The 15574-nt window shown below is 59.1% G+C and overlaps 2 pseudogenes; both read right to left on the bottom strand.

The window, feature by feature from the left end:
• Nucleotides 1–784: 784 nt before the first annotated feature.
• On the bottom strand, nt 785–986 carry LOC132247863 (U2 spliceosomal RNA; annotated as a pseudogene).
• Nucleotides 987–8182: 7196 nt separating this feature from the next.
• LOC132247862 (U2 spliceosomal RNA) lies at nt 8183–8383 on the bottom strand (annotated as a pseudogene).
• Nucleotides 8384–15574: the final 7191 nt, after the last annotated feature.

The raw sequence follows: 15574 nt of genomic DNA on the forward strand, positions 1-15574 counted from the left end.
GGAGCCAGCCCAAAACCGACCGACCGACCGAGCGACCGCAGCACTCCAGCCGAGGCCGAGTACAAGGGGAGAAGGACGGCCTGCCCGCCCGCCCGGGGTTTGCTCGAGAAGCATCTCTGGACGCAAGCCAGCGCTTGGGTCGCTCCACTAGCTGGTAGCATCGCGCTGCAGGCTAGGCTCGACTCCACTCGGGCCTCCTTCCTTCCTTCCTTCCTTCCTTCCTTCCGCTTGCCCCGGTCTCCGTCTACTGCTTTCACTTGACTTGCGCTTGCACACGCCCCGCCGCTCGCCCGCTCTGGCTTTGGGCGGCGGCGGCGACGACGACGCCGTCGCTCGACGAAGGCAGCGTCTGGTCTTAAGGGGCCTCGCAGGCCGACGCGGAAAAGGAGGCTGCAAGGCCTGCCTGCCAATAGCCGGGAGGGCCCCGGCCTCCCCGACCCACCCTCCGGGCGCCGCTTCCGGGCCCGCGGCGGGCCCCGGCGAGCTGGGCGGGCTCCCGCCCCGCACCCCCCGCCCGCCTGCCCGCCCCGGCCCGGGCCCCGGGGTCCCGCCCGGGGCCCCGGCCTCCCCCCCGGCGGGAGGCGGCGGCGGCAGCGGGGCCGTGCTGCCTGCCGAGCAGGAGGGCGCGCGCTCCCTCCCCTGCCAGTGGGCTGCCCGCCCCGCGGCGGCAGCCAGCCCTTTGCATAGGGCCTGCCCCCTGGGGCCGCCCAGGGGCCCCGCCCCTGCTGCCGCTGCCGCTGCTTTTGGAACCCAGAGAGGAGGAAGGCGGCGCTCCCCCGGGAGGGGAAGAGGCACCGGGCCCGGAGGCACTGCAATACCGGGCCGATGCGTGGAGGGGCTGGAGCAAGCTCCGAGGCCCGCTCCCGGCACCAAAAATGCGTTTAATGCGTCGGTCCTCACATCGAGGACGTATCAGCGATTAAACTGATAAGAACAGATTTTTTTTTTTTTTTTTTTTTTTTTTTTTTTTTTTTTATTAAAAGCATCCTTCCTTCACCACCACCAGGAAAAACCTCTCTCCTTCACATCACAGCACAACAAACCTTCCCGTACAAAACTGGAAAGCGCTTGTCTCTTTGTTACAGGTTCAAACTACAAAACCATTTTAGCTCTCCCTTAAGTAACAACGCTGAACATAAAATAACATCACATAACATAACATCTATCCAAACAGTTTCCTCCACCTTTCCCACCCCTTCCCTGCCCTCTCACTCAAACAGTTTCTGCCACTCAATACCTTCCCACTCTCCTTCTCCTTTCCGTCGATAGTACCCCAACTCTGCGTACGCTAAATACACACATTCCCGTGGCGCGAAATAAAGCCCCTTCTGTACCAATAAACATCGCGTTTTCCACAGTGCCATCCTTGTACACAACAGTAAAACCCGAATCTCCCATTCCCACGCTTTATGCCTCGCCAGTCCGTACATCGCTCCCTCGTAGCTCACGCAATCCCCCCACCCTATCTCTTTACAAAACTTCGCCACCTTCTGCCAAACCTTCTGTGCATATGAGCATTCCCATAGCACGTGGAACACCGTTTCCTCCCTGCTGCACAGTTCCCTCGGACACTCCCCTGACCTTAGCAGACCCCATTTCCGCTGCTCTGCCCTCACCGGTAGCACTTTCCTGACCGCTCGCCACGCAAAATCCTCGTGCTCCCCCTTCCATCTTTTCCCCACTATCCCCTTCCAGGCCCTTCCCACCTGCCCTTCTGACAACTCTCCTATATCTGCCATCTCGTCCTTCGCTCTGATTCCTCTCAGCACCTTCTTTGCTTCTCTCAGTCCCTCGCACCCTAACTCCTCCAGCCCCTTCGCTCTCAAAAAGGCCCAGGCCCGTGCATACCACTTGGGCGGTCTCTCGGCCCACAAGCCCGTCCACCTCTCTCCGTATAATCCCAACCTCCTTAAAAACCTTCCCGCCCAATATCTGCACAACGCCGCCGCTTTCCTTCCCTCCAAACCCGCAATTCGCACCACCCCTTTCCAAAAGTGCACGTACAGGAACACCTCTAGTTCCGGCACGCCCCAGCCTCCCAAGTTCTCCCCCTTATATAGCTCCCTCCTCGCCACCTTCTCCGTCTGCCCACCCCAGAAAAAGAGACATATCTCCCTTTGCACCCGCCTCACCTGCAACCAGGTAGGCGGGTATACCGTTGCCACAAACAAAATTGTTGGCAGCAGAAACTGTTTCATAATCCCCACCTTTCCCCGAAACGTCAACTTCCTCGTTCGCCATAGTCCTACCACCTTCCTCACCTGCCCTCGAAGCGCCTCCCACGCCCGTTCCCCCTTCCCCTTCACATCCATATAGACTCCCAACACCTTCAAACCCTCCTTCTCTACCTGCCACCCCACCTCCTCCAGCCCGGCCCATTCCCCCACCGCTAACAAACTGCTTTTCCCTGTGTTCACTCGTGGCCCCGCTGCTTCCCCATATTCCTTAATGCTTTCCACCACCCTCTCCAAGGACCCCCTATCCCGCACCATAAACATCACGTCATCCATATACAGAGTCACTCTCACTTCTCCTCCCCCCGGTACCGGTATTCCTCTCACTCTCCCATCTCTCCTCACTCTCTGTGCCAACGGCTCTATGCCGCACACAAACAGCTCCGGAGATAGGGGGCACCCCTGGCGCACCCCTCTCTCCACCCTGAATTCCTCTCCCAAAACGCCCTTCACCGAGATCCTGCTCCTCGCCCCTCTATACAGGGCTCTCACCCACCCCACAAATTTCCCAGGGAAGCCCATCCGGTCCAACACCTTAAACAGGAAACCATGCTCCAAACTGTCATATGCCTTCTCTAGATCTACACTACCCATCACCACTTTCCACCCCCTTTCTCCCACGTACTCCAAAGTATCTCTCCATACCCACTGCGTATCCCCCAGCCTCCTACCCTTCACTGCACACGTCTGATCTTCCCCCACCACCTCTCCCATCACCTTCCCCATCCTTGTTGCCAGCACCTTTGAGAACAACTTGTAATCCACATTCAATAAAGTAATCGGTCTCCAGTTCTTCAACACTTCCTTGTCCCCTTTCTTATGCAACAACACCACCACCCCCACCGCAAAGCCCTCCCCGACCACCCCTGATTCCATCACCTCCCGAAACATCTCCACCACATCCTCCCCCACCACCCCCCAGAAACGCTCGTAAAATTCAGCCGGCAACCCATCCAAACCCGGCGTCTTCCCCTTCTTCATCTGCCCCAACACCTCCTTCACTTCTTCCTCCGTGACGTCCCTCTCCAAATCCACCCTCTCCCTTTCTTCTACCCTCTTTTCCAGCTCCCCCAAAAACCTCTCCCCCGCCATCCCATCCACCTCTCGCTTTTTATACAGCTCCGCGTAGAAACCTGTCACCTCCTTTAACACCTCCCTTTGCGACTCGACCCGCACTCCCTTCCCTGTCACCACCGCCCCCACTTCCTTGCTCCCTTTTCTAACTCTGCCTGCAAAATACTTCCCCCATTCCTCCCCCTCCCCCATCCACGGAGCCCGTGCTAAAAACATCCTTTCCTGTTCCTTCCCCCGAAACCATTCCTCTACCGCCCGTTTCGCCTCCCCCAGCTCCCGCTTCACTTCCTTTCCCCCCATCGCTTCTCGAATCAGCCCCTGAACCTTCCCCTGCAATCTCCCCAGCTCCTTCCTCTTCTCCCACGCTTGCCGTTTTCCAACTCTACTAAACCACCCCTTGATCTTCTCCTTCATAACCCTCCACCAATCCCAATGTGATTTAAACAGCACTCTTGTTGTTCTCCACCTCTCATATTCCCTCCCAAAGGCTTTACACACCCGTTCGTCGTCCAGCACCCTCGTGTTCAGCTTCCACACCCCCTTCCCTCTCCCTCCCCCGACCCGTAACTGTACCCTCAACATCTTGTGATCACTAAAACCCACTTCCACCACCTCCTTCCTTTCCACCCCCACTCCTTCCGAAACCAACACAAAATCAATTCTCGAAACCTTCTGTCCCCTGGGGTCAATCCTCGTTCCCACCCGCTCTCCCTTCCAGACATCCACCAGCCCCTCTTCCCGAATCCAATTCCCCAAACACCTCCCTGTACTATCCAAACTTCCCCCGCCAACCCCCCCTTCCCTATCTCCTCCCTCGAGAATGCAGTTGAAATCTCCGACAAAAACTTTCTTCCCTCCCCCTCCCCCACATATCGCCAATCTCCGAAAGAATTCCCTCCGTTCCTCCTTCACCGCCGGGGCGTAGACATTGAAAACCCCCACCTCCTCCCCCCCCACCTCCACCTTCATGTGTTGCAGGCGCCCCTCAACTAAGACCTCTACCCCGGTTACTGTTACCCGTGTTTCATCCACTAAGATTCCCACCCCCGCCGCTTTATTTCCACCCGCCCCCGCCCACCACGATCTTCCCTTGTCCCATCTTCTCCGTAGCACCCCGTAATCTTCTTCCCACCCGATCCCACACTCTTGTAAACAAATAATATCAGCCCTCACCGCCCTCAAAAACCCTCCCATCCTTTCCCACCGTTTCTTAGACGCTAGACTCCTCACATTTAAGGAGACAACACACAATGCCCCTGCCATGGCGAGTAGCAACAACAAAAACTTCCCCTTTTTCACACTTCTTCCCCACTCTCACTCTCCGATGTCTCCAGCACGGATTCCACCCCTTTCCGCCATTTCCCTGAAGTTTTCAAACGCTCCCCCACTGCTTTTGGGTTCAAAAATCCCAAAATGTCTGCCGTTTCCCTTTCCCCCTCTCCCTTTTCTTTCTTCTTCCCTTTCCCTCTTTCCTTTCCACCGTCGGTTTGTACCCCCGGCTTCTTCGTCTCCTTTTCCTCCCCGCCGGAGTTCTTCCTTTTCTTGAGACTCCCGTCTCGCCCTTGCTCAATGGCCTCCATCTCCTCCAGTTGTTCTACCCACGCTTTCTCTTTTATACGACTCGGCTTTTGTCCCTTTCCATGTTGCCTTTCCAAATCTGCTACCATACCCCTCAAGTGTTGCAATCCCTCAGCCTCCCTTCCTTCCTCCTCTGTTTTCTGTGTCCACTTCTCCACATTTTCCTCCTCCACCAGCTCTTTGGCTGCCTCTTCGATCCCCTCGTAAACCTTCTCCTCGTTCTCGAATCTTTCCTCAACCTGCGTTTCCTCCACGCACATCTCGTCCCCTTGCTCTGGCACCAACCTCTGCGCCTCCTCCTCCTCCTCCTCCAGTATTCTCGTTTCCTCCCGGGCCTCCTCACGACTCCCCGCCATCCGTACGCGGTTAGCGTAGGACGAGGGGCACGCCTGCTGCGTGTGTCCCTCCTGCCCGCACCCTGGACACACAATGCTCCCCTTACAGAATTGGGCTGTGTGCCCCAGGCCCCGACAGCGGTAACACACAGTAAGGCGACAGAACGCCGCCAAATGCCCCTCTTGCCCGCACCGGTTACACAACTTGGGCTGATCGTGATATACCACGTAACCTCTGCATGGCCCAATTTGCACCGCCGAAGCTAAGTGCTTGACTGCCCCGGGCTTTCCCACCACCTCGCAGAGCGTCACCTTTGCTTTCCATGCCCCGGTCCACACCCCCCAGCGATCACACTCTCTCTCGACAACAGCCACCCGTTCCACCCTCTGCTCCAGCCATCTTTTAACTTCTTCTTTTTGGTCCACCTCAGTAAACATCTTGATGTAGAGAATTCTCTCTCGTGCTCTCCGCCCCATGTCAAAAACCAGGCCCTCCAAATCCCCTCTGTTCTGGGCCTCCTCATGTGCCTTCCAAAATGCTGCGTAACTGCTCCCATTTTCGAACGTGACATTCCAAACTTTTCTGTTATCGAAAGCAATTACACAGTACAAGTCTCTCGGGTTCACTTTGAGAAGCTTCAGGAGCACCTCTGCCATGAACTCCCCACGCCTCAGTGTCTTACTTCCTTTGTAGCCCTCAGGGCTGAGGGTTATTTTCACCCTCCATTTTGTGCCCTGGCCACCATTTCCTGCTTCTTCAGGCTCTGCTTCTGCCTCTGGCCCTGGTGTCTCCCGACGACTTCCTGCCGCCGGCGAGGCTCCTCCTCCATCTTCAGGGGTCTTCTGCCCCCCCGCTCCCACGTGGGCCTTCCCTTTCCGTTGAACGCGGGTCCACCCCTCCTCCTCCTTCTCCTCCTCCATCGCCATTTGCTCACCATCTCTGGTCTCCGCCCAGTCACCGATATGGTTCGCCAACCGACGTCTCTGCTCCCGGACTCTCTCCGCCTCGGTTCCTGCCTCCGCCGTAATCTGCATACTCATCTGCATATTCATCTGCATATCCGACCTCGCCTTCGAAGCAGCCATTCCACTCTGTGTCACTGTCTCCTCCGTCTCGTGCGCTGCGCTGCTCATGGGTGTCTAAAGACCCCGCATGCCTAGCACGTCAGTTTTTCCACTGAAAACAGCCGATACTACACTTGATCTGAGCCTTCAAGAGGCCGAGAAGCGATAACCTGCTCGAGGCCGGAGGGGGAGCGGGCACCCCGGGCCGGCGGCCCAGGGGGCCCGGCGAGCAGGGCCGGGGGCGGCCCCGGCGGCGGCGGCGGCCGGTCCCGGAGCCTGGCGACTGAGCGACTGGCTGGCTCGCTCTCTCTCCTGCGGGCGGGCGGGCAGGTGCGTGCCGCTCCTTCCTCGACTCGACGAGTTCATCGACGTTCGGGCTGGAAGGGACCTCGGAAGATCATCGAGTCCGTCCAGCCCCGCCTGCCCAAAGGGCCGGCCGGCCGGAAGGAAGGAAGGAAGGAAGGAAGGAAGGAAGGAAGGAAGGAAGTCCGTCCGTCCGCTGGGCTCAGTGGATCCCAGCAAGAGAAGCATCCCGTTTGCTGTCGAAGGGGTTCAAGGGAGGCAGGCGCTCGAACCGAACCGAACCGAACCGAACCGAACCGAACCACCTCCGGTGGCAGGCTGTTCCCGACAGACCTTGCCTTGGGGGCTCGGACAGGAAAGCAATTCTTCCTCGTGTCCAGCCTGAAACAGCCTTGTAGGAGTTAGTTAGTTGAGGACCGTTCGACCGGGTCGTCCTCCCTTCCCTTCCCTTCCCTTCCCTTCCCTTCCCTTCCCTTCCCTTCCCTTCCCTTCCCTTCCCTTCCTTGGGGCTCGCTCGCTCGCTCGCTCGCTCTGGGGAACAAACGCGTTCCCCCAGCTACTGGTTGGTGGTCAACTTCGAGGTGGCCATCAGACCGCCCCCGAGCGAGCGAGCGAGCGAGCGAGCGAGCGAGCCTGGGCTTTCTCCAGGCAGGCAGGCAGGCAGGCAGGCAGGCAGGCAGGCAGGGCTCTCAGCCTGTCACGGTAGGGTCGGCTTCCCTGACCTGTGATCGCGCGCGCGGCTGGCGTGGCTCTTCTCTGGACGGACTCTCTCCAGCTTCTCCACGTCACGCCCGTCCTTTTGGAATTGTGGAGCCAGCCCAAAACCGACCGACCGACCGAGCGACCGCAGCACTCCAGCCGAGGCCGAGTACAAGGGGAGAAGGACGGCCTGCCCGCCCGCCCGGGGTTTGCTCGAGAAGCATCTCTGGACGCAAGCCAGCGCTTGGGTCGCTCCACTAGCTGGTAGCATCGCGCTGCAGGCTAGGCTCGACTCCACTCGGGCCTCCTTCCTTCCTTCCTTCCTTCCTTCCTTCCGCTTGCCCCGGTCTCCGTCTACTGCTTTCACTTGACTTGCGCTTGCACACGCCCCGCCGCTCGCCCGCTCTGGCTTTGGGCGGCGGCGGCGACGACGACGCCGTCGCTCGACGAAGGCAGCGTCTGGTCTTAAGGGGCCTCGCAGGCCGACGCGGAAAAGGAGGCTGCAAGGCCTGCCTGCCAATAGCCGGGAGGGCCCCGGCCTCCCCGACCCACCCTCCGGGCGCCGCTTCCGGGCCCGCGGCGGGCCCCGGCGAGCTGGGCGGGCTCCCGCCCCGCACCCCCCGCCCGCCTGCCCGCCCCGGCCCGGGCCCCGGGGTCCCGCCCGGGGCCCCGGCCTCCCCCCCGGCGGGAGGCGGCGGCGGCAGCGGGGCCGTGCTGCCTGCCGAGCAGGAGGGCGCGCGCTCCCTCCCCTGCCAGTGGGCTGCCCGCCCCGCGGCGGCAGCCAGCCCTTTGCATAGGGCCTGCCCCCTGGGGCCGCCCAGGGGCCCCGCCCCTGCTGCCGCTGCCGCTGCTTTTGGAACCCAGAGAGGAGGAAGGCGGCGCTCCCCCGGGAGGGGAAGAGGCACCGGGCCCGGAGGCACTGCAATACCGGGCCGATGCGTGGAGGGGCTGGAGCAAGCTCCGAGGCCCGCTCCCGGCACCAAAAATGCGTTTAATGCGTCGGTCCTCACATCGAGGACGTATCAGCGATTAAACTGATAAGAACAGATTTTTTTTTTTTTTTTTTTTTTTTTTTTTTTTTTTTATTAAAAGCATCCTTCCTTCACCACCACCAGGAAAAACCTCTCTCCTTCACATCACAGCACAACAAACCTTCCCGTACAAAACTGGAAAGCGCTTGTCTCTTTGTTACAGGTTCAAACTACAAAACCATTTTAGCTCTCCCTTAAGTAACAACGCTGAACATAAAATAACATCACATAACATAACATCTATCCAAACAGTTTCCTCCACCTTTCCCACCCCTTCCCTGCCCTCTCACTCAAACAGTTTCTGCCACTCAATACCTTCCCACTCTCCTTCTCCTTTCCGTCGATAGTACCCCAACTCTGCGTACGCTAAATACACACATTCCCGTGGCGCGAAATAAAGCCCCTTCTGTACCAATAAACATCGCGTTTTCCACAGTGCCATCCTTGTACACAACAGTAAAACCCGAATCTCCCATTCCCACGCTTTATGCCTCGCCAGTCCGTACATCGCTCCCTCGTAGCTCACGCAATCCCCCCACCCTATCTCTTTACAAAACTTCGCCACCTTCTGCCAAACCTTCTGTGCATATGAGCATTCCCATAGCACGTGGAACACCGTTTCCTCCCTGCTGCACAGTTCCCTCGGACACTCCCCTGACCTTAGCAGACCCCATTTCCGCTGCTCTGCCCTCACCGGTAGCACTTTCCTGACCGCTCGCCACGCAAAATCCTCGTGCTCCCCCTTCCATCTTTTCCCCACTATCCCCTTCCAGGCCCTTCCCACCTGCCCTTCTGACAACTCTCCTATATCTGCCATCTCGTCCTTCGCTCTGATTCCTCTCAGCACCTTCTTTGCTTCTCTCAGTCCCTCGCACCCTAACTCCTCCAGCCCCTTCGCTCTCAAAAAGGCCCAGGCCCGTGCATACCACTTGGGCGGTCTCTCGGCCCACAAGCCCGTCCACCTCTCTCCGTATAATCCCAACCTCCTTAAAAACCTTCCCGCCCAATATCTGCACAACGCCGCCGCTTTCCTTCCCTCCAAACCCGCAATTCGCACCACCCCTTTCCAAAAGTGCACGTACAGGAACACCTCTAGTTCCGGCACGCCCCAGCCTCCCAAGTTCTCCCCCTTATATAGCTCCCTCCTCGCCACCTTCTCCGTCTGCCCACCCCAGAAAAAGAGACATATCTCCCTTTGCACCCGCCTCACCTGCAACCAGGTAGGCGGGTATACCGTTGCCACAAACAAAATTGTTGGCAGCAGAAACTGTTTCATAATCCCCACCTTTCCCCGAAACGTCAACTTCCTCGTTCGCCATAGTCCTACCACCTTCCTCACCTGCCCTCGAAGCGCCTCCCACGCCCGTTCCCCCTTCCCCTTCACATCCATATAGACTCCCAACACCTTCAAACCCTCCTTCTCTACCTGCCACCCCACCTCCTCCAGCCCGGCCCATTCCCCCACCGCTAACAAACTGCTTTTCCCTGTGTTCACTCGTGGCCCCGCTGCTTCCCCATATTCCTTAATGCTTTCCACCACCCTCTCCAAGGACCCCCTATCCCGCACCATAAACATCACGTCATCCATATACAGAGTCACTCTCACTTCTCCTCCCCCCGGTACCGGTATTCCTCTCACTCTCCCATCTCTCCTCACTCTCTGTGCCAACGGCTCTATGCCGCACACAAACAGCTCCGGAGATAGGGGGCACCCCTGGCGCACCCCTCTCTCCACCCTGAATTCCTCTCCCAAAACGCCCTTCACCGAGATCCTGCTCCTCGCCCCTCTATACAGGGCTCTCACCCACCCCACAAATTTCCCAGGGAAGCCCATCCGGTCCAACACCTTAAACAGGAAACCATGCTCCAAACTGTCATATGCCTTCTCTAGATCTACACTACCCATCACCACTTTCCACCCCCTTTCTCCCACGTACTCCAAAGTATCTCTCCATACCCACTGCGTATCCCCCAGCCTCCTACCCTTCACTGCACACGTCTGATCTTCCCCCACCACCTCTCCCATCACCTTCCCCATCCTTGTTGCCAGCACCTTTGAGAACAACTTGTAATCCACATTCAATAAAGTAATCGGTCTCCAGTTCTTCAACACTTCCTTGTCCCCTTTCTTATGCAACAACACCACCACCCCCACCGCAAAGCCCTCCCCGACCACCCCTGATTCCATCACCTCCCGAAACATCTCCACCACATCCTCCCCCACCACCCCCCAGAAACGCTCGTAAAATTCAGCCGGCAACCCATCCAAACCCGGCGTCTTCCCCTTCTTCATCTGCCCCAACACCTCCTTCACTTCTTCCTCCGTGACGTCCCTCTCCAAATCCACCCTCTCCCTTTCTTCTACCCTCTTTTCCAGCTCCCCCAAAAACCTCTCCCCCGCCATCCCATCCACCTCTCGCTTTTTATACAGCTCCGCGTAGAAACCTGTCACCTCCTTTAACACCTCCCTTTGCGACTCGACCCGCACTCCCTTCCCTGTCACCACCGCCCCCACTTCCTTGCTCCCTTTTCTAACTCTGCCTGCAAAATACTTCCCCCATTCCTCCCCCTCCCCCATCCACGGAGCCCGTGCTAAAAACATCCTTTCCTGTTCCTTCCCCCGAAACCATTCCTCTACCGCCCGTTTCGCCTCCCCCAGCTCCCGCTTCACTTCCTTTCCCCCCATCGCTTCTCGAATCAGCCCCTGAACCTTCCCCTGCAATCTCCCCAGCTCCTTCCTCTTCTCCCACGCTTGCCGTTTTCCAACTCTACTAAACCACCCCTTGATCTTCTCCTTCATAACCCTCCACCAATCCCAATGTGATTTAAACAGCACTCTTGTTGTTCTCCACCTCTCATATTCCCTCCCAAAGGCTTTACACACCCGTTCGTCGTCCAGCACCCTCGTGTTCAGCTTCCACACCCCCTTCCCTCTCCCTCCCCCGACCCGTAACTGTACCCTCAACATCTTGTGATCACTAAAACCCACTTCCACCACCTCCTTCCTTTCCACCCCCACTCCTTCCGAAACCAACACAAAATCAATTCTCGAAACCTTCTGTCCCCTGGGGTCAATCCTCGTTCCCACCCGCTCTCCCTTCCAGACATCCACCAGCCCCTCTTCCCGAATCCAATTCCCCAAACACCTCCCTGTACTATCCAAACTTCCCCCGCCAACCCCCCCTTCCCTATCTCCTCCCTCGAGAATGCAGTTGAAATCTCCGACAAAAACTTTCTTCCCTCCCCCTCCCCCACATATCGCCAATCTCCGAAAGAATTCCCTCCGTTCCTCCTTCACCGCCGGGGCGTAGACATTGAAAACCCCCACCTCCTCCCCCCCCACCTCCACCTTCATGTGTTGCAGGCGCCCCTCAACTAAGACCTCTACCCCGGTTACTGTTACCCGTGTTTCATCCACTAAGATTCCCACCCCCGCCGCTTTATTTCCACCCGCCCCCGCCCACCACGATCTTCCCTTGTCCCATCTTCTCCGTAGCACCCCGTAATCTTCTTCCCACCCGATCCCACACTCTTGTAAACAAATAATATCAGCCCTCACCGCCCTCAAAAACCCTCCCATCCTTTCCCACCGTTTCTTAGACGCTAGACTCCTCACATTTAAGGAGACAACACACAATGCCCCTGCCATGGCGAGTAGCAACAACAAAAACTTCCCCTTTTTCACACTTCTTCCCCACTCTCACTCTCCGATGTCTCCAGCACGGATTCCACCCCTTTCCGCCATTTCCCTGAAGTTTTCAAACGCTCCCCCACTGCTTTTGGGTTCAAAAATCCCAAAATGTCTGCCGTTTCCCTTTCCCCCTCTCCCTTTTCTTTCTTCTTCCCTTTCCCTCTTTCCTTTCCACCGTCGGTTTGTACCCCCGGCTTCTTCGTCTCCTTTTCCTCCCCGCCGGAGTTCTTCCTTTTCTTGAGACTCCCGTCTCGCCCTTGCTCAATGGCCTCCATCTCCTCCAGTTGTTCTACCCACGCTTTCTCTTTTATACGACTCGGCTTTTGTCCCTTTCCATGTTGCCTTTCCAAATCTGCTACCATACCCCTCAAGTGTTGCAATCCCTCAGCCTCCCTTCCTTCCTCCTCTGTTTTCTGTGTCCACTTCTCCACATTTTCCTCCTCCACCAGCTCTTTGGCTGCCTCTTCGATCCCCTCGTAAACCTTCTCCTCGTTCTCGAATCTTTCCTCAACCTGCGTTTCCTCCACGCACATCTCGTCCCCTTGCTCTGGCACCAACCTCTGCGCCTCCTCCTCCTCCTCCTCCAGTATTCTCGTTTCCTCCCGGGCCTCCTCACGACTCCCCGCCATCCGTACGCGGTTAGCGTAGGACGAGGGGCACGCCTGCTGCGTGTGTCCCTCCTGCCCGCACCCTGGACACACAATGCTCCCCTTACAGAATTGGGCTGTGTGCCCCAGGCCCCGACAGCGGTAACACACAGTAAGGCGACAGAACGCCGCCAAATGCCCCTCTTGCCCGCACCGGTTACACAACTTGGGCTGATCGTGATATACCACGTAACCTCTGCATGGCCCAATTTGCACCGCCGAAGCTAAGTGCTTGACTGCCCCGGGCTTTCCCACCACCTCGCAGAGCGTCACCTTTGCTTTCCATGCCCCGGTCCACACCCCCCAGCGATCACACTCTCTCTCGACAACAGCCACCCGTTCCACCCTCTGCTCCAGCCATCTTTTAACTTCTTCTTTTTGGTCCACCTCAGTAAACATCTTGATGTAGAGAATTCTCTCTCGTGCTCTCCGCCCCATGTCAAAAACCAGGCCCTCCAAATCCCCTCTGTTCTGGGCCTCCTCATGTGCCTTCCAAAATGCTGCGTAACTGCTCCCATTTTCGAACGTGACATTCCAAACTTTTCTGTTATCGAAAGCAATTACACAGTACAAGTCTCTCGGGTTCACTTTGAGAAGCTTCAGGAGCACCTCTGCCATGAACTCCCCACGCCTCAGTGTCTTACTTCCTTTGTAGCCCTCAGGGCTGAGGGTTATTTTCACCCTCCATTTTGTGCCCTGGCCACCATTTCCTGCTTCTTCAGGCTCTGCTTCTGCCTCTGGCCCTGGTGTCTCCCGACGACTTCCTGCCGCCGGCGAGGCTCCTCCTCCATCTTCAGGGGTCTTCTGCCCCCCCGCTCCCACGTGGGCCTTCCCTTTCCGTTGAACGCGGGTCCACCCCTCCTCCTCCTTCTCCTCCTCCATCGCCATTTGCTCACCATCTCTGGTCTCCGCCCAGTCACCGATATGGTTCGCCAACCGACGTCTCTGCTCCCGGACTCTCTCCGCCTCGGTTCCTGCCTCCGCCGTAATCTGCATACTCATCTGCATATTCATCTGCATATCCGACCTCGCCTTCGAAGCAGCCATTCCACTCTGTGTCACTGTCTCCTCCGTCTCGTGCGCTGCGCTGCTCATGGGTGTCTAAAGACCCCGCATGCCTAGCACGTCAGTTTTTCCACTGAAAACAGCCGATACTACACTTGATCTGAGCCTTCAAGAGGCCGAGAAGCGATAACCTGCTCGAGGCCGGAGGGGGAGCGGGCACCCCGGGCCGGCGGCCCAGGGGGCCCGGCGAGCAGGGCCGGGGGCGGCCCCGGCGGCGGCGGCGGCCGGTCCCGGAGCCTGGCGACTGAGCGACTGGCTGGCTCGCTCTCTCTCCTGCGGGCGGGCGGGCAGGTGCGTGCCGCTCCTTCCTCGACTCGACGAGTTCATCGACGTTCGGGCTGGAAGGGACCTCGGAAGATCATCGAGTCCGTCCAGCCCCGCCTGCCCAAAGGGCCGGCCGGCCGGAAGGAAGGAAGGAAGGAAGGAAGGAAGGAAGGAAGGAAGGAAGTCCGTCCGTCCGCTGGGCTCAGTGGATCCCAGCAAGAGAAGCATCCCGTTTGCTGTCGAAGGGGTTCAAGGGAGGCAGGCGCTCGAACCGAACCGAACCGAACCGAACCGAACCGAACCACCTCCGGTGGCAGGCTGTTCCCGACAGACCTTGCCTTGGGGGCTCGGACAGGAAAGCAATTCTTCCTCGTGTCCAGCCTGAAACAGCCTTGTAGGAGTTAGTTAGTTGAGGACCGTTCGACCGGGTCGTCCTCCCTTCCCTTCCCTTCCCTTCCCTTCCCTTCCCTTCCCTTCCCTTCCCTTCCCTTCCTTGGGGCTCGCTCGCTCGCTCGCTCGCTCTGGGGAACAAACGCGTTCCCCCAGCTACTGGTTGGTGGTCAACTTCGAGGTGGCCATCAGACCGCCCCCGAGCGAGCGAGCGAGCGAGCGAGCGAGCGAGCCTGGGCTTTCTCCAGGCAGGCAGGCAGGCAGGCAGGCAGGCAGGCAGGCAGGGCTCTCAGCCTGTCACGGTAGGGTCGGCTTCCCTGACCTGTGATCGCGCGCGCGGCTGGCGTGGCTCTTCTCTGGACGGACTCTCTCCAGCTTCTCCACGTCACGCCCGTCCTTTTGGAATTGTGGAGCCAGCCCAAAACCGACCGACCGACCGAGCGACCGCAGCACTCCAGCCGAGGCCGAGTACAAGGGGAGAAGGACGGCCTGCCCGCCCGCCCGGGGTTTGCTCGAGAAGCATCTCTGGACGCAAGCCAGCGCTTGGGTCGCTCCACTAGCTGGTAGCATCGCGCTGCAGGCTAGGCTCGACTCCACTCGGGCCTCCTTCCTTCCTTCCTTCCTTCCTTCCTTCCTTCCGCTTGCCCCGGTCTCCGTCTACTGCTTTCACTTGACTTGCGCTTGCACACGCCCCGCCGCTCGCCCGCTCTGGCTTTGGGCGGCGGCGGCGACGACGACGCCGTCGCTCGACGAAGGCAGCGTCTGGTCTTAAGGGGCCTCGCAGGCCGACGCGGAAAAGGAGGCTGCAAGGCCTGCCTGCCAATAGCCGGGAGGGCCCCGGCCTCCCCGACCCACCCTCCGGGCGCCGCTTCCGGGCCCGCGGCGGGCCCCGGCGAGCTGGGCGGGCTCCCGCCCCGCACCCCCCGCCCGCCTGCCCGCCCCGGCCCGGGCCCCGGGGTCCCGCCCGGGGCCCCGGCCTCCCCCCCGGCGGGAGGCGGCGGCGGCAGCGGGGCCGTGCTGCCTGCCGAGCAGGAGGGCGCGCGCTCCCTCCCCTGCCAGTGGGCTGCCCGCCCCCGCGGCGGCAGCCAGCCCTTTGCATAGGGCCTGCCCCCTGGGGCCGCCCAGGGGCCCCGCCCCTGCTGCCGCTGCCGCTGCTTTTGGAACCCAGAGAGGAGGAAGGCGGCGCTCCCCCGGGAGG

Source organism: Alligator mississippiensis, chromosome 1 (genome assembly GCF_030867095.1).
Source record: "Alligator mississippiensis isolate rAllMis1 chromosome 1, rAllMis1, whole genome shotgun sequence".
NCBI lineage: Eukaryota > Metazoa > Chordata > Crocodylia > Alligatoridae > Alligator > Alligator mississippiensis.